Consider the following 27,069-nt stretch of genomic DNA (forward strand, 5'->3'; position numbering starts at 1 on the left):
GTCCAACTCTCACATCCATACATGACCACTGGAAAAGTCAGAGCCTTGAATAGATGGACCTTTTTGACAAAGTACTGTCTCTGCTTTTTAATATGCTGTCTAGGTTGGTCATTAATTTCCTTCCAAGGAGTGTCTTTTAATTTCATGGCTGCAATCACTGTCTGCAGTGATTTTGGAGACCAGAAAAATAAAGTCAGCCACTGTTTCCCCATCTATTTACCATGAGGTAATAGGACCAGATGCCGTGATTTTAGTTTTCTGAATTTTGAGCTTTAAGCCAACTTTTTCACTAGGCCATTTCTTTAAAGGCCATTGCTCTGCTTTTATTATGATTTAAGATTTAAACCCTGAAAAAAAGAAATCTATTGTAGAGTTGGATTATTTACCAGTAGATGAATTGATTGAACAACAAAAGAACTAAAGATGATTACTTAATTGAGCTCAAAATTTTATATATGCATATGAAGAGAGTTACTCACATATAATTTTATTCTTGGCCCCTTGTGGTATTCTGAGAACTTGGACTGAAGCTATATATAAAAGAAATCACTTTATTATTACAGTTAAACAACTGGTATAATTATGCATGTACATTCAGAATCCATTAGTCCAGTGGCCATAAAAATGAGTGTCCTCATCCCCTGGGGAAGAAAATGTTAGCATTTCCATTTCCATTTATTTTTTTATCTCACTGTCATTCAATTTACATTTTGTGTATATTTTTTAGATGTCATAATATATTAGAATAGCAATGCATATGTGATAATTTTACATAATATAATTAGGTCACTAAAAGTGTGTTGTAAAATGGAAAATAATTTGGAGATTAGTTCTTCAGGAAAAAGAAAATTATCAAAATTTGCTGTGTAAAATGTTACTTAATTTGGGGGTTTACCAAAAAATTTTTCTGAAACCCGTTCAACTGAAGAGAGGCAGAATGTTCAGAACATCCATGTTTGCATGAGATTGCATAGAGCCTCAGAGACGGAAACATTTTGAAGTTGGGTAGAAGACCAAGAGACCTGACTGAACAGGGGAAAACTGGAATGCAAGAAAGCATGTTTGCTCCCCTCAGTGTAGTCTACATTGTTTTTCTTTAAATCACCTCCCTTTCTTCACATTCATTCCCTAAACCCCATCCTCTGCTTTATTATTTCTTTTCCCACAGTACAGATCACCTGTTAACATTCCATATAATGTACTTGGATTCATGTTTATTGCAGATTACCTGTCTTCCCCCAGCTGGAGTATCAGTTACATAAGGATAAGAGTCTGCCTACTTTGTTTATTGATGTAGACTAAGCACCTGTAAGAGTTTCTGAGTCAAGGAGGAATTAAGTCAATGATCAGTTGGTTAAATGACCAACAGTGGATAGTGGGCAGGCCTATGGGTTTCAAACTTTTGGTGGTTTCAATTAGCTATTGTAAATAAGCTGTTCTATAGTTAATGTTACAAGGTTAAGACAGGTTTCTGACTCTTATCAGCATAAACATAAGCTACATTTGAAGACCAGGTTTTAGACCCAACATGACAGCTAAAATGCACATTTGAAAAATATATATATATACTAGTTGATTTGTTTTCTTCATTCAAAATAGAATTATATTCCTTTTCAAAACTATTCCTTACATAGCTGTGTGTACATATATGCTTATATATATAAATACAATTCCATCTTTTCAAAGCTATGGTTTTTCCAGTAATCAGGATGGATGTGAGAGCTGGACCATAAGGAAACTGAGCACCAAGGAATTGATACTCTTGAACTGTTGTGTTGGAGAGGACTCTTGAGAGTTCCTTGGACTGCAAGGAGATCAAACCAGTCAATACTAAAGGAAATCAGCCCTGAATATTTAGTGAAAGGACTGATAATGAAGCTGAAGCTCCAATAATTTTTCCAGCTGATGCAAAGCACTGATTCATTGGAAAAGATCCTGATGCTGAGAAAGATGGATGGCAGGAGGAGAAGGAGATGACAGAGGGTGAGACACTTGGATGGCATCACTGACTCTATGGATATGAGTCTGAGCAAGCTCCAGGAGATGGTGGAGGACAGGGGAGCATGATGTGCTACAGGTCATGGGATCTCAAAGAGTTGGATATGACTGAGTGACTGAACTTAACTGAAGGCATGCGTATGTGTTAAGTATATAATGTGATGATTATGTGATCTTTATACATAGGTCACATTGACAAGCAATGCTATTTTAGTTTCAGGTATCATTATACATAGATAATATTTACATATAATGTTATTTGGTTTCAGGTATACAGTGTAATTATTTGATATATATATTGCAAAATGATCACTGCAATATGTCTGGTGAACATCTGTCACTAGAAATAGTTACAATTTTCTTCTTGCGATGAGAACTTCTAAGATCTCTTAGCAGTGTTCAAACAGGCAATAAGTATATTCCAGTTTTGACTTAGTGCAGTTAAATGAGACAAGTGGCTTTGAGTCTTAGAATCAAAGAATCATGTTGAAACAGTTGAGCTGAATCAAACTTCTCAGTGTCAACTCATATAGAGCTTTCTTGAATAATCCATCCCTAATGAGGCCCACCTGGCTCCCATCACACATGATATGGTGTCCGGGCATAGATCGGTGTTTAAGGCTTCTGCTCTCTTTTCCACTTGTCCATGCGATTCTTTCTCGACATCTTTCAGTGCTTCATTCATCTCCTGTCTTCACTATCCAAACAGGTTATAATTATGGCAGAACATGTCTAAGTAGCCACACTCACAGTTGCTGCCCACTGGGCATTTTGGAAAGAGGCTGGGAAGGAGTCCTTCCAGTATTAGAGGTTTAATTTCAGGGGATTATAAAGCTTTTCATTTTGAAGAGTCTATCAATACAAATATATCTAGGAGTGAACACTGTTTAACTATTTATTTGATTAGTGATTAGCTGACCATCTGCTGAGAGTAAGGCAATGAAGGGTTAGTAAACAGGGAGGATTCAGGCAAAAGGAATGAGGAACTCTTGGAGAAAGGGGACACATGACTAAGGAGACCATTACTTCTATTTCGGTTAGGTTTTAGGTTTTGTTTAGGCTGGCTCTGCAAAGGTATGGGTTGTTTCCATTTTATTTCCATTCATCCTCTATTCTTTACAATGTATGTCTTATTTAAGTGTTGAAGGTGACTAGTGAATTACTGCTTGTTATCACTGGGTAGTCATGCTTTGGTTCTGGTATTCCATAGGGTCTAGCAGAGGCTCCGTAGAGTACTTATTTCTATCATTTGCTGCAGAACCTTAACATGTTTTGTTGATTTCTGCTACTAAGTTGATGAAATACAGGAAAATAGAGGTCAGATGCATTTGGATAAACCTTTATTTATCTCCTCCCATCTCTCTGACTTTTCATGTATTGACTCAACCACTCCCATATTGTTGGATGCCTTGCTTGACTCTTATGTCTGCCTCATTCCTTGCATGTGGTCAAGGTCTATTTCATTTCTTCTATCTCTCACATCCTTTGCGTCTTATCACTTGGCAGAGTACTCTTTGATTTTTAGTGTCATAATATTCCCAGCTCTTTCTAGTCTCTTTCTTTTTCTCTACCCAGCCCAACAGTCACAACTCCTCAATCCACATTAAAGTTTCTCTTTTCTAATTCTGGACATTCTGCTCTCTTGGACCTAATGTTCTTCGTTTCCTGTTAATTTGTAGAATAAAGACAAACTTGCCAAATTGGCATATATCATTCTTCCTAATGCATAAAAATCCATTCAAGTATTTCTCCATTCTAACCCTAAAATAATATATACAGTATATCATGGGAGCATGATCAGGAGAGATGAGAGATATAGCATGAATGGTAAAAAAAATGAACATTTCTTGTGTTTTTGTCAGACTTGATTATTCACTGATACCTTATAATGCCATACGTATTACTATCTCAGTTGCCTTGACCTAGGATGTCAGAGATCCTTCCTTCATAAGATGATCCTAAATGAATTGACAGATATACTGTTTTCCTATTTTTCCACATCAATATCCCATTAACCTTTAAAAACTCCATCATAAAGCCATCCCATTTGCTTACTCCTGTAAGCAAATATATAGATAGATCCTAGCTTTACCACAATCCACTGTAGCACCGTGTTGGCATCACATCATATTCTTTTTCACTCTACCATGCAATATGGTAATTTGTGTGTTTATATCACCCTTTCCTTCTCCACAAGTGGAGGGCCTGCTTCTGGAAAATAGAGACTTTTTCAAACCTCAGAATAAGTCCTTACTGTATCCATGACATGTGACTTACTAATCTATAAGGTCAGTGAACTTCAAAGGTTCTTCATTTGCTTCTTTCCATATGGTAACCACTGCTACTATTCTTGTTATATAAGGGCATTTCTTCAAGTGTAATCTTACATGGAAATGTGTAAAAGAGGGGAAATGCAATGATTTCTGGTAAGCAAGGGAGTGATTGTTAAATCCTGTCCAAATATCCCCACCTTGGCTATTCCTGACTGACTCTATAGAATATCTATGGCTCTGTTCAATATTGTCTGAAATCTACAATATTCACTTTATATGAAACTGTCAAGCAAGGACAGCATTCTCAATGTCACTACCTCTGTTCTTGATGTAAAGTCCTAAATTTATACTTGAAATAAATTTTATAAGAGACAAATACATGAGGACGTGTGTGGCTTATCGGTGAGTGTATGTCTCCTTCAGTTGCATTGTCCCCCATATTGCCAAATTTCCCCTGTAATAAATACCATCCTCTCTGCTGGAAATATCTAGACATTGAAGGAAAGAAAGTTAAGCAAGTAACACAATAGAGTTAGATGTTTGGGGCAGTAAATGACTTAGAAAGTGCTTACAAGTTTTTTTCATGGTCTTTTACCTTTTGGAAGAAGAAAGTAAAAATACAAGAAAGCTGACATTTTACATACATGAAAGAGCCAAAGGAGGTATTGATAGATTGCTTTGGGGAAGAGTATTCTGTCCTGTTCTTTAAGGTTTGGGTCATCCCAGGTAGAGACAGGGGCAAGACTTAGGAAACAATAATCCTGGCTATGAGGGAAGAAGTTGGTTTTGCTGGACAATGTTCCTGCATGTGGGTGAAAGGTGTCTTTGCCTAAAAGAACATGATTTGGCTGGATTCTTCCCTGAGAGTAGCCAGGCTTTGTTCATCTCTAGAACTATGGCCTTTAGTAATAACAGAAGAATATTCCTAACATAAAGGACAATTTAAGAAAAAAACAGGAGAGAAGAGAAAATGGAACTAAAAGGGAATATGAGGTATTTGCTCTTACAATATTAAATATATATATATATATATATATATGTTATATATATATAGGTCCTTAAAAATACAGTGTTCTAATATCTTTTCATCCTTCACTAACCAAGTCCTTCACTCAATTTGTTTTGCTGCATTTCCTTCCTTCTGTCTTTCTCTTCCTTCTCTCTTATCACCCCCCTTTCCCTTCTACCTATTGATTTCCCATTTTTTGTTTACTAGGAATTACTGCTAAAGCCCTAAAGATGCTGCACAACCAGCCCAGCAACATCACTGACTTCTTAGGAGAGCCAGTCAAGAGACTGGCCCTCATCCCAGGTTGCTGGAGGCTGTTGAACAAGCTGAGCAACCCTAATCCAGTCACACTGCTCTAGTCTCAGTAGAGACTCAGTCTATTTGGAGGATTTTATAATTCTGGGACCTACTAGGGCATGTTTGTAAGGCTGAATAATTATTGCCTAGGATTGTTACTCTAAAAGGAAGAGAGAATGGTATTTCACTTCTCAGACAAATGTGTTTTTGAATCCAGCTTTCTGACCTCCTCGGTGTCTATGCGAGCAGTTGAACAATTGTCCAGAGGCCCCAGGCAGGGGACAGATGCACACGTGTATTTCTGCTAATCACTTGTTCAGAGTGTTTATGATACATGGGTTTCCTGTGGGTCAGCTAGTAGGTAGCTGACTGTGGGCTACTGAATTTTCTCCAGATGGTGCTTGCAGAGTGAGGGAAACAGAGAGGCTGTGCTGATGACTGCAGGTGGTGAGCTGTGGGTAGCAGAATATTTCCCCTGATTAAAAAGGAAACTATGGCGTTGGGGATCCCCAACTTGTGAATGTCCTGGATAATTACAAGGACACCCCACAAGAGAAACACGTATCAGTCAGGGAGAATTTAAGATCAGTCTGTCTGGACCAAGAGAAGGCTACAACAGCTCCATGTAAGTCAGTGGTGTCAGAGATTTCCCATCTCGTTACTATCTACCCTGTTCCAACATGGCCCAAGGAATGAAGATCCAGAGAGTGAGAGAGAAGGAACCTTGCAGAAATGGACACATCAATGCTTCCTTGTAGGTCCCCTGGGCCTCAGCAGGGGAGAGGGAAACATTGAATAAGCTGAATATGAGATGGAGTTGACACTTGACTGACCTGGCCTTGTGAAATCGAGAGTGATAGAATGTATGGAATGGTTGCAAGGTGATGCAGAAAATGAGGATGCAGTGGAGTGTTGGTAAAGACAGCCACTGGAGGAGGATGAAGCCAGTTCACATTTCTATCTGCTATGGTCTCAAACTTTGTGTTCCCCAAAAGTTTCATATGATGAAATCCTGATTCCCATGGTTATAGCATCCGTAGGTGGTGCCTTTGTGAGGTGACGAAGTTATAAGGATGGAGCCTCCTCAATGAGATGAGTGCTTTTATGTATCAGAGACACACAGACCTCCCGAGCCCTTCCCCCCATTTGAGGATACAATAAGATGTGTGTGACCAGAAAGGACCCTGCATGACCACGCTGTGGAAATCCATTTCCATTGTTATGACTGTGATATTTTGTTATAGCAACCCAGAAGGGCTAAGACAGCATCCTAACAATCTTCAGACAGTTCAGTAAACCTCATGCTATTTGTACAAAGGTTTGAAGCACTGATCCTGTCTGGTGTAACACTGTGACAGTGGGCTGACAGTTCGCAGCTGGCTTTCATAAAGAATCCTGAGGACTCAGTCTTCTTGGTAGCAAGACCATAATCATGAACAATTGTCTAATACTTTGATTCTAATAACTTAACCCAGAATAATTTTCTGTGATTCTTACGCATTCTCTTAATGGTCTTATTTGTAATGCCAGCTTTTGCTATTTGTGACTAATTTTAACAGGAGCTTCATTCTCTCAATTGTAGCAGTGGATTTTCTTTTGATTTTCAATTAAATGAAAATAAGAAATATTAACAAATTACCATCTTAGATTTTGACATCTCTACAGAGTCTGTGTTTATTTTTTTAAGAGGAGACCCATTTCACACAGTATGCGTGAAAAAGCTATAAAATTCAAAGAAACTTGCTATGGGAAAGATCATTAGGACCATCTGAGAGCTGGATCGGATGGATGTGGATTTAGCACTCTTCGCTGCTTCGGCATGCCAGGATCTTGGTGTACATGTCAACTTTACGTGAATCCCTGCTCAGGCACTTGAAGAGTTTATAAATTACCAAACGACGCCTATTTTCGTTATTGGACCTCAGGGATCGGGATCCTGTCCAGTACATGCGATCCTTGTCCAACTTCACTCTGACTGGAAGAATAATCTGAACACCCAAAAGAAAATGACTTCTTATGCATTTTATTAATATTTGCTTAACTTTGTCCCTGTCATTATCAAATTAAGATTTGGGGAACACATACGAATATAAAACTCTATGGATTTGGAGCCAGTCTATGAGAAAACAATTAGGAATCTAAATAGTAGAAACATAACTCAAGTTTAGTTTTAACTTTCTCTTCTCTTCCTTCCCATTCTCATCCTTTGATTTGAGAAGAACAGAGAAAAGCAAGTGGACTTCAAGAGCAGATGTCCTGGGATACTTTGAGGAAAATGCTGAGCTTGGAAATTCTGTTTTCTAGTTTTCTTACTCTTGAAAATATTTCAACCACCTGTGCCCAGGAAGAGGCAAGTTTTTGGTGGAATTGTGTGCAATGCAGGGAAGGCTGCACATGGCAAAAATTGCAGTGAAATTCTGTTTCCTTTACAATAGAATCTATCACTATGGATGACTAGGCTCCTGCTTTATGTAGTAGCAGTCTAGCATATAGAAGTAATGAATCATTTTCTTACAAATTGAGATATTTCAAATCTCCTTATGCATTACAGAGTCATCAACAAAGCAAGAAAGCCCTCGGCAGGATGCTCACCTGGCTGAATCGCCTCTCTAAGATTCTTTCAAGTTTGTTTAATTTTTTAAAACTCTCTCTGGCACTTGATAGGAGAGTATCTGAGAGGTCTTTCTCAAAGTGCCTGTCATGATGGGCTAGACCATACAGAGGACCATTCCAGAGGTACTGTAACATGAGTATCCACTTAGTAAGGTCTTCATTCTAAGCAAACATAAGAAACAGTCTCATTAAAATAATCATAATTCAATGGTTTTTGTAACATTTGATCTTTGCTCAGAGTAGATGACCTAAAAGACTTTTGGTTATTCCTCTGTGTATGCAGATATTTTTGAAGGTAATAAAACTTGCAAAATTATAAAATGTAAGCTATTAGTTCACATTTCACTGAATTAGTGAAAATCTGGGTTATTTTAGGAATTAATTCTTTTGATGAGTTCTAATGTATAACATGAAGTAATTTCTTTTTTCTTCTGAAATTCTAGTTAATATGCTTGATTTGTTTACAGCCATGAACTGTTTTAGTGGAAAAGAACAGAGAACTGAGTAGGATGAAATATGGTAATGCACATAAAGTGCTTAGTAAAACGTATGGCCGTGTAGTAACTCTCAATAAACTTTAAATTCAAGCTTATTGAAAAACCCCTCCTCCTTCTCCTCTTTGACCTTTTCCTTTCCTTCATCATCCTCATTATTAATGAGCTGAACAGAAGAAAAGAATGTTGATATCATTAAGAAGGTTGTAGAGAGAGAAGATAGTATTTTAAGGGGGGATGCATGTGAAAATATATTAAATAACATTAGGACGAAGGATAATGCAGGAAATCAGAAAGCAGAGATTATAACGGTGAAAATTTGGAGCTTCCATAAATGATTGATGTTTGATTTGTAAACTCTATTGTCCTCAGAACAGAGGCAATTGTTGCAGCCATGAGAAGCAAAGCAATGTTTTATAGGCCATTGTGGGGGAGACTTACAAACTAAGAATAAAAGGTGACAGAGGAGTCATTGAGAATGACGAATGAAGGAGGTGTCATTGAAGTAGAAGTAGAATCAGGAGAGCCTTGAAAGGCAGACGCGCTGACTCGAGTGGTACAGTATAGGACTCCCAAATACGAGTCACGAGTAACAGGGAGTACTCAAAACTGGGCTGTGTTTCTTTCATATTCATGAATTTTGCAATCTTATAGTTTACACATGGAAGTTTCCATTCATTTCATGTTTTTGTAGAGAATCATAGCTGCAATCCTGTTTATAATGTGCTGTTTGAACTAAACTTGTCTGCATGGACAAGTTATAGATCTGTTGTTTATTTTGCTACTACAGATCTTTAGTCATCCCTTGGTTTCATTCATGTTTCATCAACTGCATCATATAATTTCTCTTCAATTGCTTACAGTTCTTCCACCGTTTTCTGCAAGTACAGTTGCTGTTACCTCTAATAATCTGAAGCTTGGTAACCTACATACTGTCTCACTGATCTGGTAAAAAACCCAGGTGAAGGACTCACGTTCATCTGTTGGGCTTTTTCTCTTTCTTCAGGAGCCTGGAGGGGATTGGTGTGGCAGTCATTGGTGACATTGATATACTCCGGTGTACTCTGGGAATACTTTTCATCCTGAAAGTGATCAGGCAATTAGTTAGGGCTGTTGGGCATTCAGTAGATGAACCCATTACCAGAACATTAACATGTTTGACAGATGTGCAATTTTTTAACGTGGGGGAGGCATCACAAAATTTGAAGTCAGTCTTTTCCTACATTTTCTATATATTGTCTCTATAAAAATGATTTTACATCTTTTTCTCAGTTCAAACTTTTCCCTTCTCTATTTTACCATTATTATTATTATTATTATTTTAGTATTGAAACAAATATGATAATCTTGTACCAATACTTGTTGCTTCCCAGGTGATGGTCGTGGTAAAGAACATTCCTGCCGATGCAGGAGATACAAGAAGCCTCAGGTTAGATCCCTTGGTGAGGAGCATCCCTTGCACGAGGGTACAGCAGCACACTCCTGTACTCTCACCTGGTGAATCCTATGGACAGAGGAGCCTCTTGGGCTACAGTCAGTAGGGTTGCAAAGAGTTGGACACAACTGATGTGACTTAGAATGCATGCATGCACCTATATTCAACCATTTAATCTCAAGTACTGTGGGTTAGAGCCAATATATTCCCTTATAAGGAGTAATGCAATAATGACTGACTTATCTCTGAAAATGCTCACCAAAAACTTAGTGTTCATCCCAGGTGCAGAATACAATGCTATTTATATTGAAAAAATGGTACGTTAGGAAAGCATGGCCTAAAGTTATAGGAAATACTAAGCAATGGACTAAGAATAATAAGAGTAGAAAAATCTAGCTAGCACTTTGATAGAGAAAATCCAATCTTTAGCAGAAGTTATGAACATTTGAAGAGATTACTTGGAAGAGGTGGGAAAAAATGGACAGTCAAAAATGGAGGATGAAACAAAAACTAGTGAGCACAAAGAACTACGTGAATTTAATAGAAACCTTTATGCCGGGGCCATTATGGGAGATCCCACCCATGACAAGGTCATGAGGAGAAGACCTGAAACGCAAGGCTGTTCAGGCTACAAGGGACCCTCCAGGTTGACCCCGGCCTCTGCCCCACCCTGTATCTCCCCCTCTTGCTGTTGTCCTTGTTCGTCCTGTTGCGGATCTTTGCGTTGCCTGCCGAGAGCTCTCCTGCTCCTCTTTCACTAAATGAAGACCAACATAGAACCCTAATTAATAAATCTCCTGGGCGCTGGTTCCCTATGAAGGGGCCAGAAATGAAGGAAATGTTTCAAGGAAAAACCCTTTTGCTGGCACTCTGGCTTGTTTGGCAAATACGTACTAATGCACATACTGCTCACAATACCTAATCACAAAGAGCATAAAGAACCTGATCACAAAAGGCCCTTATAGGCACAGAGCCCATTAGAGAACACAAAAAATATTATTCTAAAAGTGGTTATTGGATCAATGTTTGATTTCTGTTATTGTGCTGAGGTTGTGCAGTAAAAACTATTGTTAATATAGTTAAGGATTTAAAAAAAATAAGAGTTTAGCCCTAGTGTGGAGACAATAAGATAATTGTTAATTTTAATCAAGCGTGCTAAAACAGAGGCTGCCTCACCAGAGCCACAGAGTCTTTGTGTGGTAAACTTTTTAGATAAATTTAGCTGAGGACTTTTGCAAAAAGGCTGACCTTTGTGTGAACAGGACTGTATTTCTACTATGCTGCAACCTGCTGTACCATGAGACTGCAACTTTTCTGTTTTCTGCTAAACTCAAGGCAAAATAGAACAATAAAGAATAAACTATGGAAAGCAGTTTTGCCTTTTCCTAGGTCTTAAAATGTTATAGGCCCCAAGGCCAGAAGATAATGTGTAAAGATCCACTATGAAAGAAGACTCTCGCGAACAAAAAAGTATGCAGAAAACACCCTGGTTTCCTGAAAGACAAAACTGATGTGATGTTAAACTAAACTTTTTATGCTTATCTTTCATCTCCCTTAGAAATGTACCACTTAGGGTATGGTGAAAAATAAAGTGATGCCAGACCCTGCTGCACACTCCAGTCTGGTCTCTGTCTGTCTGTCTGTCTGTCTGTCTGTCTATGTCTCTATCTCTCTCTCTCCCTCACTCGCTGACGCCATTCATCCTGAGGGTACCCCTGGATCCTGCTGGGGCTAGACCCCGGCACCTTTAGCACCATCTTTTATTAGCTGTCTGCTCTACTGTGTGCTCCTTGACTGACCTAAAAGAATTAACATACAACTATCAAATACCTTCATCAGAAAGAGAATAATTGTTTCCAATTGTAAACTCCCCTTCTATTGTAGCTCGAAACTTATTCACTGCAAATCTTAAAGCAACAATTTGTAGCATTAAAAAAACTACCAGTATTCGTTATTGTGACCAGATTTCAGCATTGTTTAACATGTTCCATCCACCCAGTTCACTGCAGAGCAGTTCTCATATATTGCCTATTTACTCTGAGCCTAGAGAGGAAAGCCCAGAGAGATACTGAAGAACCAGAAAATCACCATGCTTCCTTGTCCCCAATCCAAGCTAAAAGTGCTTTATGTCAGGTAGTATTATGGACTGAACGTGTGTTCTTCAAATTCAAGTGTTAGAGCCCGAACTGCCAAAGTACTGTGTTTTGAAAAGGGTTCCGACTTTTTGGCATGCCATGGTCTATAGCCCACCAGACTTCTCTGTCCATGGGATTTCTCAGGCAAGAATACTGGAGTGACTTGCTGTTCCCTTCTCCAGGGAATCTTCCAGACCCAGGGGTAGGAGCCAGGTCTCTCCCATTGAAGGCAAATTCTTTACCATCTGAGCCACCAGCAAAGTCCATTAAGGTTAAATGAGCTCTTAGGGAGCAACACTCATCCAATAGGTTTAGTGTCTCCATGAAGCGAAACACCAGAGAATTTTCTCTTCTGTCTCTGTGTCTGTGTGTCCTTTCCTCTGTCTGTCTTCCCCACCCCCCACCCTCTGTGAGGACGCACGGAGAAGCCATCCTGGGAAGAAAGAGTTCTTACCAGAACCTCACCTTGCTGGGTCCCTGATCGGGGACTTCTAGCCCCCAGAGCTGTGAAGAAATAAATTTCTGGTGTTTTTTCCCTGAGTCTATTGTATTCTTTTATGGCATTTCTAGTTGACAAATACAAGATCATTTATTTTGGAAATTTAAAAAAGAAAATGAATGAAAGGAAATTAAAAAAGTTATTGCACTTCTTAGGAATCTTTCAGATTTCACAAAACTGGTCCTTTCTTCAATTTCCACATCTTATGAGCTGACGGCATCTTTAACCTAGAGGGTGTGTTATTTCAAGATTGGCTGATGCAGCCCTCTTGTTTAAAGGATAGTTTGGCCCAGTCACTTATGGGAAGTTACCTTCTGGGAGCCTGGCGGGCTATATAGTCCATGGGGTCGCTGGAGTCGGACACGACTTAGCAACTAAACCACCACCACAGTACTTACAAACTCATTGAACATTATTATGGAAAGGTTATGCATGTCGTGGGACAGCCGGGAGGCACGGTTAAACGCTTTTCTAAGGAACTTCAGGGGGACGCCAAACACATCAGGACCGCAGGACGGGCATTCGTTGCCTTGGCACAGGAGCAGATGTGACATGACCAACAGCAGGAGCAGGCAGGACCCTGCTAAAATAAAATCATGAGCCATTCTGAGATGATCTAGTCACCTGAGGGTATCAAATCCATCCTGTGGAGGGAAGCCTTCTCTTTCCCTGTTGCTCTGAGCAGGAGTTGGTGCTGTAGTAGCTGGGGTGGGGAAGAAGGAGCGCCTTCTGTGTGAATTTAGATGGATGATGACGTTTGCACAGATGGATATCTGGAGAAGTAGGTTACTTTCTACATTTTTATATTTCTCCCAGAAGTGATTCAATCCTCTGCAAACATTTGGAACTGAGTTCTGAGCCAGAGTCTTTAGGCCATTCTTTAAGACACTTTAATGTTGGGACTCTGCAGACTCTGAGCAGCCAGGCCCTCTAGGAGTGTGTTATTTTTTCACTCTACATTGACTAATGCTTGAATTTAGACACGGAAATGACAAGACGTGTACAGTTGATCTGTGTGGTTTACCATCACGCTGGGGTAAGAGTAAACACATGACTGACTGATCGCTACTATTGAGTACAGAGAGAATACTAAGAGAAAAAGGATACAGTACCTTGGATCTTCTAACTCACCTTCCTAACCCCATGCATGTCTTTGATACTTTCCCAAAAGCTCTAAAACATCTTAAATTTTGTGTTTCACAATAACCCTGTGAGATAGCGTTCATCTTCACTGTGTTCATCAAGTTATGTTAATGAAGATGCAATGCCTTAGGGAGGGCAAGTAATTTTCCCTGGTCCCATTATTAGCAGATGGAGGTGACTGGGCACCAATGCAGTCATCTGTTCACTGCCTGATGCCACATCACACATGCTTGTGGGCTCTCGGTCTGCATGTGTGTAACCAGGACCGTATCAGGAGCTGTGATGACTCGGCTTAAAGGGAAAAATATTTTGTCTTTGACTGCAAAGCAGCAGTGACCCTAGAACACTGGTTTTATCCACTTGTTCTGCTCTGTCTATAACACACTCACTGTTAAAGTCTTTCACAGTGGGGGCCTGGTTCTCCTGGCTAGCCTTGCTTCTAGGCAACTTGACAGCTCTTCTACTTTTATGCATCCTTAATCTTCTCATTACGTTTGTTTCTTCGAGACAATGGCAGGTAAATCTCCAGATCGTCATCCAAGAATCTTACCTGCTCAGCACCCAGGCCCCCGTCACTGGCTCTGTGGACACGGCCTGGTCTTTCCTGACTGTGACGTTTCAGGAAGAAAATTCATCTGTCTGGTTGGGACCACATCCTGACAACCATGGGGCTGAGTTTTCGAACCATCTCCAAACATCTTCGCTTTGATAGGAGAACTAGAACTTCATGCTTCCATAATGTAGTGTAATATTTCAGAAATGGTTGCTGGCTCTACCTTTGGCCAAAAGAAGCGTAAAATCATAGATTCTTGCAAGCGTGATTTTAATATTCCTTTCCTGTCCTCCTTCGTAAGTAAGCAGAATTTAAGACTGAAGTGAGCAAGAATTGAGTTTGGACGAGAGAACTGATAAAATAGGGATTTTATCCTCCTGAATGAGATCTGAATGTGATTCTTTTTTCCAATTTACCTGAAGAATGGTACTTAATGAAGGATAAGATATCAGCATTTCCTACATTTTCTCTAATCTTAGTTAGTTTAAAGGGGCATGGTATCTAAGAATAAGATGTTTATTTAAAATTAGGTGGTGAAAATCAAAGAAGTGGTCCTCAAAAAGAAGACATATAAGTTGGAGAAACTTAGGACTACGTCTCTCATCATCTAAAGAGCTCCAGAGGGATGGGATGGGGAGGGAGGCGGAGGGGGGATCAGGATGGGGAACACATGTAAATCCATGGCTGATTCATGTCAATATATGGCAAAAACCACTACAAAATTGTGAGGAAAAAAAAATAAAAAATAAAAAAATAAAAGAGTCTCTTTCCTAAAAAAGAGAGAAAGAACTTCAAAAAATAAAATAAATAGAGAGCTTATTGTGACAGGCAAGGAGAATAGCAACTTGTATAACATAGATATATTTCTGTGAATATATTTCTGTGCATGTATATATGTGTTATGAATCAACATATGCTTAATTCCTACACGGAACTTTGGACCTTATAAAATTCAATTTTATAAGAGGCAGTAAATATAGCAGAATACCCTATATCCTAAAGTAAATGATCATTTTTTGTTAGATGACCAACTAATGTTTTTTATGGTTTTATTTTTTTTCCTGTTAAAGTGCTATTTGTGTGTTTGCTTTGGTAGCAAATATATTTAAAGAAATTGGAGTAATACTGAGAAGATTAGCATGGCCCCTGTCCAAGGATGACACATAAATGTATGAAACCTTCCATATTTTTCTCTAACAACTTCGAGGATTGCGATGGGAAGCAATGTGGGAAGGAGGTTCAAGAGCGAGGGGACATAGGTAAACCTATGGCTGACTGATATTGATGTTTGGCCAAATGCAGTCCATCCAGTATTGTAAAGGAATTACCTTTCAATTAAAGATCAATAAATTTAATTATTAAAACTGTCATTGGGAATCATATAACAGGTTCAGATACCCATTGTATGACTAAAGAGGATCTGACTGGAAACTGAAGGTGTCAATTATCATTGATTAGTGCTTCATTAACTTTATAGTTGAATGAGAAAAGTAAGCTAACAAATATTATAATCTGTGATTCAGTATCATAGCAAGCCATAATCCTTGTCTGCATTTGCTTTTAGGTGGTATAGTGCCCAAACTTTGAAACTGAGGCTGTTTCCAGAAGCGCACATTCATGTGTCCTGCCTAGGGTTTCTGTTCCTGATGCTGGAGGCTTCTGTTCGCTGATCCACTAGGTCCGAAAATATCTCTCCTGAGCATTCTCTGGTTCTATCATGTGCACAAGTCTTTCTATTTTGGTTTTCTAATTTGATTCTCTTATTCTTTGGATCAGACTACCAAGTCTCTTTATGATGTATTTTTCAGACCCTTTTGTGCTTTGATTTTCCTGATGTTCATTAGTGTATTTGTTTCCATGTCTACCTCTCTGAGTAGTTTTCAGTATCTATATATACTCTATTTGCTTACTGTCTGGATTTTGGCATTCAGCATCAGCGTATTTTATGAACTTCATTTTCCTTCTGGTGAAATTTCTGGTATACAGCTTAAGCTGGTTGGCTCCCATCAGGCTTGTTTGTGTTATCTCCAAAAAATTACAGAACTCTACTTTTGTCTAGTCAATACTGCCCTCCTTTTGATACCATTGCTAATTTTCTGTGATTTCACTGCCGTATAACTTTGTCTTTCTCAGTCTATTCTAACTTGAGCACTGTGTTGGTATTACAATTTTATTTTATTTTGTTTATTTTAATCAGAGGCTAATTACTTTACAATATTGTATTGGTTTTGCCATACCTTGACATGAATCTGACATGGGTGTATATGTGTTCCCCATCCTGAACTCCACTCCCATCTCCCTCCCCATCCCATCCTTCTGGGTCATCCCAGTGCACCAGCCCCGAGCACCCTGGATCATGCAATGAACCTGGACTGGCGATTCGTGTCACATGTGATAATATACATCTTTCAATGCCATTCTCCCAAGTCAGTCCACCCTCGCCCTTTCCCACAGAGTCCAAAAGACTTCTACACATCTGTGTGTCTTTTGCTGTCTTGCATACAGGGTTATCATTACATCTTTCTAAAATAAATATATATAAGTTAATATAGTGCATTGGTGTTTTTCTTTCTGGTTTACCTCATTCTGTATAATAGGCTCCAGCTTCATCCACCTCATTAGAACTGATTCAAATCCTTTCTTTTTAATGGCTGAGTAATATTCCATTGTGTATATGTACCACACTTTCTCATCCATTCATCTGCTGATGGGCATCTAGGTTGCTTCCATGTCCTGTCTATTATAAATAGTGCTGTAATGAACATTGGGGTACATGTGTCTCTTTCAATTCTGGTTTCCTCGGTGTGTATGCCCAGCAGTGGGATTGCTCAGTCATATGGCAGTATATTTCCAGTTTTTTAAGGAATCTCCACCCTGTTCTCCATCATGGCTGTATTACTATTTTAAATAAACATCAACCTAGTATACCAGAGAATTAAAGGGAATAAAATTACAATAGTATTAGTAATAATACAGTCTCCCAAATTATAATCCAGTAATACTCCCAGTTTTAAATGACTTTCTACCCATGTATTATTGAGGTCCCTTACTTACTCCTTACTAGGTGTTTCAATTTTGAAATAGAATGTAGAAAATAATGGAGTGGAAAATTCTGAAAAATCACCTTGGATTTTAGATGCCTCAAGATTAAGTATGTAGTTTTTAATTTTTATAGTTAGTAGGGCTATTTGTAGCACACACAGCTCAGTGTCGGGTGATTACTACTGAGTGAAGGATGTATACTGTGAACTGCAATCACCAAACAGGTGATTGGAAATAAAGAAAGCACTGCCAGGAAGGCAGAGGCTTTTGTTCTAGAAGGAAAACTTACAGTGTCTCTCATCTACAGTCTAATCTTCAGATTTTTCAAAACACTCTTAGTTCGCTCATTTAATAATTTGAGTTGTTTGATAATATTTTTCTACTGAGTTGCATGAGTCTCTTATATAAACTTGATATCAAGCCCTTACCAAATATGTCATTTGCAAATTTATTTTTCATTCCATGGGATGCATTTACTTTTATTGGTGGCTTCTTTTACTATGCAGAAAGTTTTGAGTTTTGAGTTTGATGTGGTCTCACTAGTTTATTTTTGCAACTCTTGCCTTTGCTTTTGATGACTGACTTGTGTGAGCTGCTTGTAGTTTGGAAAGCAATCCTTTATCAGTTGTCTTATTTGCTATTATCATTTCCCATTCTTACCAGAAGTCACAGATTGGCTGAATGGATATAAAAACAAGACCCATATATATGCTATCTACAAGAGACCCACCCACTTCAGTCCTAGAGACATATACAGACTGAAAGTGAGAGGAAGGAAAAAGATACTCCATGTAAATAGAAATTTTTTTAAAAAAGCTGGATTGGCAAGTCTCATATCAGAAAAAAATAGACCTTAAAATAAACACTGTTGTAAGAGATAAAGAAGGACACTACCAAATGATCAAGGGTCAGTCCAAGAAAAAGACAAAACAATTTTAAATATTTATGTAGCCAACATAGGAGTACCTCAATACATGTGGTAAACACTAGCTGACACAAAAGGGGAAATTGACAATAACATAATAATAGTAGGCCATGTCAACACCGCACCTGTAACAATGGGCAGATCAACAAAACAGAAAATCATTAAGGAAACATAAGACTAAAAGGAAGTATTAGAGCAAACAGACCTAATTGATATGTTCAGCACATTCCATCGAAATGCAGAATACACTTCCTTCTGAAGTGCACATGGAAGATTTTCTTCATCTTGGGTCACAATTCAAACCTCAGTAAATTTAAGGAAATTGAAATTATATCAAGCATTTTCTCTGACCTCAACACTATGAGACTAGATATAGATTATAGAAAAGAAAAATCTTTAAAGAACACAAACACATGGAGATTCAACAACACATTTCTAAATAATAAACAGATTACTGAAGAAATAAGGAAAATCAAAACTTTCCGAGAAACAAAGAACAATGCTTTTGCCATACATTGACAGGAATCCACCATGGGTGTACATGTGTTCCCCATCCTGAAACCCCTTCCCATCTCCCTCCCCATCCCATCTTTCTGGGTCATCCCTGTGCATCAGCCCTGAGCACCCTGGATCATGCAATGAACCTGGACTGGCGATTCATGTCACATGTGATAATATACATATTTCAATGCCATTCTCCCAAGTCAGCCCACCATCACCTCTCCCACAGAATCCAAAAGACTTCTACACATCTGTGTGTCTTTTGCTGTCTCACATACAGGTTTGTCGTTACCATCTTTCTAAAATAAATATATATGAGTTAGTATACTGCATTGGTGTTTTTCTTTCTGGTTTACCTCACTCTGTATAATAGGCTCCAGTTTAATCCACCTCATTAGAACTGATTCAAATCTTTTCTTTTTAATGGCTGAGTAATATTCCATTGTGTATATGTACCACACTTTCTCATCCTTTCATCTGCTGATGGACATCTAGGTTGCTTCCATGTCCTGCCTATTATAAACAGTGTTGCAGTGAACATTGGGGTACATGTGTCTCTTTCAATTCTGGTTTCCTCGGTGTGTATGCCCAGCAGTGGGATTGCTCAGTCATATGGCAGTATATTTCCAGTTTTTTAAAGAATCTCCACCCTGTTTTCCATCATGGCTGTATTACTATTTTAAATAAATATCAACCTAGTATACCAGAGAATTAAAGGGAATAAAATTACAATAGTATTAGTAATAATACAGTCTCCCAAATTATAATCCAGTAATACTCCCAGTTTTAAATGACTTTCTACCCATGTATTATTGAGGTCCCCTACTAACCCCTTACTAGGTGTTTCAATTTTGAAATAGAATGTAGAAAATAATGGAGTGGAAAATTCTGAAAATCACCTTGGATTTTAGAAGCCTCAAGATTAAGTATGCAATTATTAGTTTTTTGTAGTTAGTAGGGCTATTCTGAGCACACACAGCTCAGTGTAGGGCGATTTCTACTGAGTGAAGGATGTATACTGTGAACTGCAATCACCAAACAGGTGATTGGAAATAAAGAAAGCAGTGCCAGGAAGACACAGGCTTTTGTTCTGGAAGGAAAACTTACAGCGTCTCTCATCAACAGTCTAATATTCAGGATTTTCAAAGCTCTTACTCTTCCTTTGGTCATTTAATAATTTGAGATGCTTGATTTTTTTCCTACTGATTTGCATGAGTCTCTTATATAAACTTGATATGAAGCACTTACCAAATAAGTGATTTGCAAATAGTTTTTTTTTCATTCCATAGGTTGCCATTTAATTTTATTGATGGCTTCTTTTACTGTGCAGAAGGTTTTGAGTTTGATATGGTCTCACTAGTTTATTTTTGCAGCTCTTGCCTTTGCTTTTGATGACTGACTTGTTGAGCTGCTTGTATTTTGGAAAGCAATCCTTTATCAGTTGTTTTATTTGCTATTATCATCTCCCATTCTTAAAAAAAGACACAGACTGGATGAATGGATACAAAAACAAGACCCATATATATGCTATCTACAAGAGACCCACTTCAGTCCTAGAGACATATACAGACTGAAAGTGAGAGGATGGAAAAAGACATTCCATGTAAATAGAAATAAAAAGAAAGCCGGATTGGCAATTCTCATAACAGAAAAAATAGACCTTAAAATAAAATCTATTATAAGAGATAAAGGACACTACCAAATGATCAAGGGTCAGTCCAAGAAAAAGACAAAACAATTCAAATATTTATGTAGCCAACATAGGAGTACATCAATACATGAGGTAAACACTAACTGACACAAAAGGGGAAATTGACAGTAACACAATAATAGTAGGCCATTTCAACACCGCACCTATACCAATGGGCAGATCAACAAAACAGAAAATCATTAAGGAAACATAAGACTAAAAGGAAATATTAGAGCAAACAGACCTAGTTGATGTCTTCAGCACTTTCCATCCAAACGTAGAATACACTTTCTTCTCAAGTGCACATAGAACATTTTCCTCATTGTGGGTCACAATTCAAACCTCAGTAAATTTAAGGAAATTGAAATTATATCAAGCATTTTCTCTGACCACACCACTATGAGACTAGATATAGATTATAGGGGAAAAGAAAAAAAAAAAAACCTTTAAAGAACACAGAGAAGTGGAGATTCAGCAATACACTTCTAAATAATAAACAGGCTACTGAAGAAATAACGGAAATCAAAACATTCCTAGAAAAAAAGAACAATGAAAACATGATGATCTAAAATCTATAGGATGCAACAAAAGCAGTTCTGAGAGGGAAATTTACAGTAATACAAATCCTACTGCAAGAAACGCATTGAATAGACAACCAAACTTTATATATCTTTAGTTCTTTTTAAATTCTATTATCAGTATCTTAAAGGTTTTGTATAAAATCTTTCACCACCTTGCTTAAGTTTATTCCTAAGTGTTTTATCTTTTTATGATGCAGTAGTAAATGTGCTTGTTTACTTTATTCAACTTTCTGATAGTTCATTATTGATATATAGGTAGACAACAGAGTTTTGTATATTGAAATATAGTAAACATAATGTATGCTACATCTTTAAAGAATAGATATTTTCCCATAATTAAGACATATAGATGGTCAAGAGGTATATGACAAGATGCTCAGCATCGTTAATAATCAAAGGAAATGCAGATCAAAGCACAAGAGATATCACCTCATACCTGTGAATGGCAGGTACCAAAAATATAAAAAATGACAGATCTTGATGAGGATGTGGAGAAAAAGGAGTGCTTATGCACTGTTGGTAGGGATGTATACCAGTGCAACTCCCATGGAAAAATACTATGGACGTTCCTCAAGAAATTTAAAAGAGAGCTGTTATGTGATCCATTATCCTACTTCTGGATATATAGTCAAAGGAAATGAAATCATTTTCTCAAAGAGAGATCTGTATCCCCATGTTAATTGCAGCATTATTCACAGTAGCCTTGATATAGGAACAACCTGAGTATCTTCCAACAGGTGAATGTGTTAAAACAATGTGATGTAACATATATAGGTAAATATTATTTAGCCATTAGAAAAATAAAGAAATCCCTCCATTTATGACAACATGGATGAAACTTGAGGGCATTACACTATGTAAACTAAGTCAGAGAACGAAAAATACAATATGATCTCAATTGTAAGGACTCTCAAAAAAAAAAAAAACTCTCTGAGAGAGTGGACATCATCGTGTGGCATACTGACTCAACAGACATGAGTTTGAGTAAGCTCTAGAAGTCGGGGATGGACAGCAAAGCCTGGTGTGCCGCAGTCCATGGGGTCGCAAAGAGTCAAACACGACTGAATGGCTGACTCAACTGAAGAGAGTGGAACTTACCTGTGTTCTCCTCAAAAAGAAAATGTTAAACATGTGTGGTGATGGCAATGTTACTTAATAGAAAGGGAAACTCGTTTCTAATACATGCACAAATGGGGGCGGATAAGATGGCGAAGGGGTAGGTAGAAGTGGGGTACACCTCTCTCCACCGATGCATCAGTTCAGTTCAGTTCAGTCGTTCAGTCGTGTCCGACTCTTTGCAACCCCATGAATCGCAGCACGCCAGGCTTCCCTGTCCATCACAAACTCCTGGAGTTTACCCAAACTCATGCCCATCGGGTGGATGCATCAAGAACATTTAAAGATACAGCAGTTCTCACAGAAGACCAGGTGAATACTGGAAGGACTCCATGACTACTGAGAAGGAATATCCGGATCCACACAGAACTCAGTAGGACAAAGGAAAGAAGGGACGAGGACGAAGGGGAAAGAAGGAGGAGAGCACGTGGGACCAGCCCGCACCTGGGGCTGAGGGAGCTGAAGCGCAGGGGAGAGATACCCGCCTCCATGGCCATCCACTGGAATGGGGGAGTCATTTGAAGCTGTTGGGGAGTGAACTAACTAACCTGTGACCGTCTAAACGGAGTGAGAACCACACAGACAAGCCATGCTGCTGCCTTTCATACCTCGGACAGGGTTGTAAGTCCACTGGTGTCCACGGAAGCTGGGAGCTGGAGCCATGGGACTGAGGAATGATTCCAGGGTGAGGAGTACTGTTGACCTTGGGGAGTCAGCCGAATGGGGTGGGATGGAGGAAATCTGCTGCATCGAATGCTTCTTAAGGAAAGCCACGAGGCCATAAAAGTAGGGTTCAATTGCCTGTGGAGTAGAATTATCTCTTTCTCCATGCTGGTACCTGTAGGTTGAGCAATAGAGAAAGACTTCAGTGAGGGTGGTCCTTGAGTGTCTGATGCACTAAGCAATGGAGAATTTTGAATGTCTATATACCCTACCCTACCCTATTCTCTGTCTAAATTGTGACTTTTAGTATTGAAATATTTTTATGAATTTAAATTTCTTTTGGTAGATCTTGTGGTTTACAAATTAAGCTAATTCCTCACATCTGGCTCATTCTTGGTGTTTCAAGAAACTTCGAGAACCTTCCTTCCTCTCAAGGCAATACTGCCCTTTACTATCATTGCTGACTTCCCATACTTTAACTTCTTTCCTGATATATTCTATGTCTTTCTCTATTCACTATAACTATAGTAGTATGTGTCCCTATGTTGCTATTAATATTCTGATAAATTATTAACCTGAAGCAGTGGAAAATCAAAAGCACTGTAGTTACAACACTAGTAATCAATAACCCCCAAATTATAATCCATTAACGCTCCATTTAAAACTGGTTTTCTGTCGATATATTATTGAGGAATCTTAACTAATTTTCGTTACTAGGTGGCTCAATTTTGAAAAGAAATATAGAAAACAATGGCATGGTCAACTCTGGAAATTACCTTCCTTTTGATATGCCTCATTAGTAAGTATGCAAATATTAGTTTTGCTTTGTTTTTTTCCCCCAGTGAGGCTGTTCTTAGTACATATTATAGCTCACTGTGGAGCGATTTCTATTGACTGAAGAATGTACACTGTGGACTGTAATTGTCAAACAAGTGAGTGGAGATGAAGAAAGTAATGCCAGGAAGGCACAGGCTTTTGTTGCTCTAGCAGAAAAACCTTGCTGTGTCTCTCATCTACAGTCTAATCTTCAGATTTATTGAAACTCTTACTTTTCTTTCTTTTTTTTTTTTTTTTTTTTTGAAACTCTTACTTTTCTTATGCTCTAATAAAAATTTGGATTATTTGGTGTTTTTGCTCCTTGAGTTGTATGTTTCATGTATTATTGAATATTAAGCCTTTGTGAAATATATGATTTGGAAATATCTTCTGTCAATCTGTAAATTGCCATTTGATTTTGTTGATTTTCCTTTCTTTGGAGTTTGATGTGGTCCCCCTTGTTTGTTTTTGCACTTGTTGCCTTTGCTTTTAGTGTGAAACCCAAAAACTCACTGCAAAGACGATGGCAAGAAGATTACCTCAATGTTTTCTTCTATGGGTTTAATCGCTTAAAGTCTTAAATTCAACTTTTTAATCCCTTTTTAGTTGATTTCTGTGTATGGTAAAAGATAGGGGCACAGTTTCATTTTTTCATAGGACTACCCAGTTTTCCCAGTGCCATTTTTGAAAAGCTTGTCCTTTCTCCACCGGATATTCTTGGCTCCTTTTTCATAAGCTAACCGACAATATATGGGTGCGTTTCTTTCTGGCTTTGTTGTTCTGTTCTGTTAATCTGTGTGTCTGTTTTCATGCCAGTTAATAAATATGAAACATGTTTCCTTTTGTGTCTTTTAAACATTTCTTTCATGAGTGTCTTCAATATTTTCATATGTAGATCTTTCAACACCATGCTTAAATTTATTTCTAAGTATTTTTGATGCAATTATAAATGGAATTATTTGTATTTCTGTAATTTATTTTGGTGTATGGATAGGAGTTTTATATATTCAAATACAGTATACACAATGCATGCTACTTTTTAATAGCATAGACTATTTTCCCCCCAAATAAGACATACAGAATGCCCAAGAAGTATATGAGAAGATGCTCAACATCACTATCAGGGAAGTGCAAATCAAAAGTACAACACATACCACCTCACTCCTGTTTAAATGGCTTTTACCAAAAAGTAAGAAATCAGTGTGATTGAGGATGTGTAGAAAATGGAGGTTTTAATGGATTACTGGTAGGAATGTATATTCGTGCAACTCCCATGGAATACCTTCAGGAAGTTTCTCACAAAATTTCACACTTTTGGATATATATTCATTTCTGAATATATATTCAAAGGAAATGAAATAATTATCTCAAAGAGAAATCTGTACTCCCATATTCACTGCATCAATATTGACAGTAGCTTGCTGCTGCTGCTGCTGCTGCAGCTGCTAAATCATTTAGTCGTGTTCGACTCTGTGCAATCCCATAGACGGCAGCCCACCAGGCTCCCCCTTCCCTGGGATTCTCGAGGCAAGAACACTAAAGTGGGTTGCCATCTCCTTCTCCAATGCATGAAAGTGAAAAGTGAAAGTGAAAGTGAAGTCATGTCCGACTCTTAGCAATCCCATGGCCTGCAGCCTACCAGGCTCCCCTGTCCATGGGATTTTCCAGGCAAGAGTGCTGGAGTGGGTTGCCATTTCTTCCTCCATCACAGTAGCCCAGAAACAACCTATTATAGGAACAATCTAAGTATCTGTCAGCCGGTGAAGAGATTAAAACAATGTGATGTGATATATATATATATGAATTTTATTTAGCCGTTAAGAAACACATTTTTCCGTTAGTGGCAGCATGGAGGGCCTAATGCAAAGCGAAACAAGCTAGAGAAAGACAGATATAGTGTAATCTCAATTGTAAGGAATCTAAAAAAAAAAATGTGGAACTCAGAAACGGCATAGGAAAGTGATTGCCAGGGCTTGGAGAGTGGAGAAAATAGGAACAGATTTGGAAAAGGTTATGCATTTTAACATATGAAAATTATAAGGTCTGAGGATCTAATGTGTAGCATGATGACTATAACTGATAAAATTGTGTTGTATAATTAGTGCTGTCTAAGAGAGTGGACTGGTCAAGGCTACTCATTGGAAAAGACTCTGATGCTGGGAGGGATCGGGGGCAGGAGGAGAAGGGGACGACAGAGGATGAGACGGCTGGATCACATCACCAACTCAATGGGCTTGAGTTTGAGTAAACTCCTGGAGTTTGTGATGGACAGGGAGGTCTGGCGTGCTGCGTTTCATGGGGTCGCAAAGAGTCGGACACGACTGAGCGACTGAAATGAACTGAACTGAAGAGAGTGGAACTTACCTGTGTTCTCTTCAAAAAATAAAGGTAAACGTGTCAGATGATAGCTATGTTACTTAAGTTAATAGAAAGGGAAAAATCTTTTCTAATACATATGTAAATGAGGGTCAGCACTCTGGCAGAGGGGTCGGTAAAAATGGCAAGTATACTGGAGTGGGTTGCCATTTCCTCCTCCAGAGAAATTATCCAACCCAGGGATTGAACCATCCATCGCCTGTGTTGCCTGCATCGCAGGCAGATTCGTTAGCTGCTGAGCCATCAGGGAAGTCCTAACAAAACTACCATATGTGCTAGAAATTCTACTATTGGGCATATACCCTGAGAAAACCATAATTCAAAAAGACACATGTACCTCAAAATTCATTGCAGCAGTGTTTACAATAGCCAGAACATGGAAGCAACCTAGATGTGCACTGAGAGAGGAACGGATACAGAAGTTGTGGTACATCTATACAAGGGAATTTTAATTAACCTTAAAAAGAAGCGAATTTGGGTCACTTGAGCTGCGGTGGATGAAAGGACAGCTTGTTATGTAGAGTGAAGTAAGTCAGAAAGAGAAAACCAAATATTGCATGTTAATGTATATATGGAATCCAGAAAAATGGCACTGGTTATCCTATTTTCAGAGCAGGAAGAGAGACATAGACAGAGAACAGGTTTGTGGATGCAATGGGGGAAGGAGAGGGCAAATTGAATTGAGAGAGTCGCATTGAAACACAGTACATTACCATCTGTAAAATATTAACAGACAGCTGGTGGGCAGTGGCTGTGTGACACAGGAAGCTCACCCCGTCTGTGTGACCACCTGGAGAAGCGGGGCGGGGTGCGAGTGGGGACTCAGGAGGGAGGGGGATATGTACACTTCTGGCTGACTCACATCATTGCATAACACATTTTAAAGAAATTATACTTCAATTAAAAATAA

General features: G+C 38.5%; 1 non-coding gene and 1 pseudogene across 1 annotated transcript; one reads left to right on the forward strand and one right to left on the reverse strand.

Annotated features, from left to right (window-relative positions):
* Nucleotides 1-7,373: 7,373 nt before the first annotated feature.
* Nucleotides 7,374-23,086, reverse strand: LOC136151541 (placental prolactin-related protein 1-like; annotated as a pseudogene).
* LOC136151989 (U6 spliceosomal RNA) lies at nucleotides 15,534-15,640 on the forward strand. Its single transcript, XR_010660151.1, has one exon. It is a non-coding gene; the product is annotated as a U6 spliceosomal RNA (small nuclear RNA).
* Nucleotides 23,087-27,069: the final 3,983 nt, after the last annotated feature.

The sequence above is a fragment of the Muntiacus reevesi genome, chromosome 20 (assembly GCF_963930625.1).
Source record: "Muntiacus reevesi chromosome 20, mMunRee1.1, whole genome shotgun sequence".
NCBI classification, from domain to species: domain Eukaryota; kingdom Metazoa; phylum Chordata; class Mammalia; order Artiodactyla; family Cervidae; genus Muntiacus; species Muntiacus reevesi.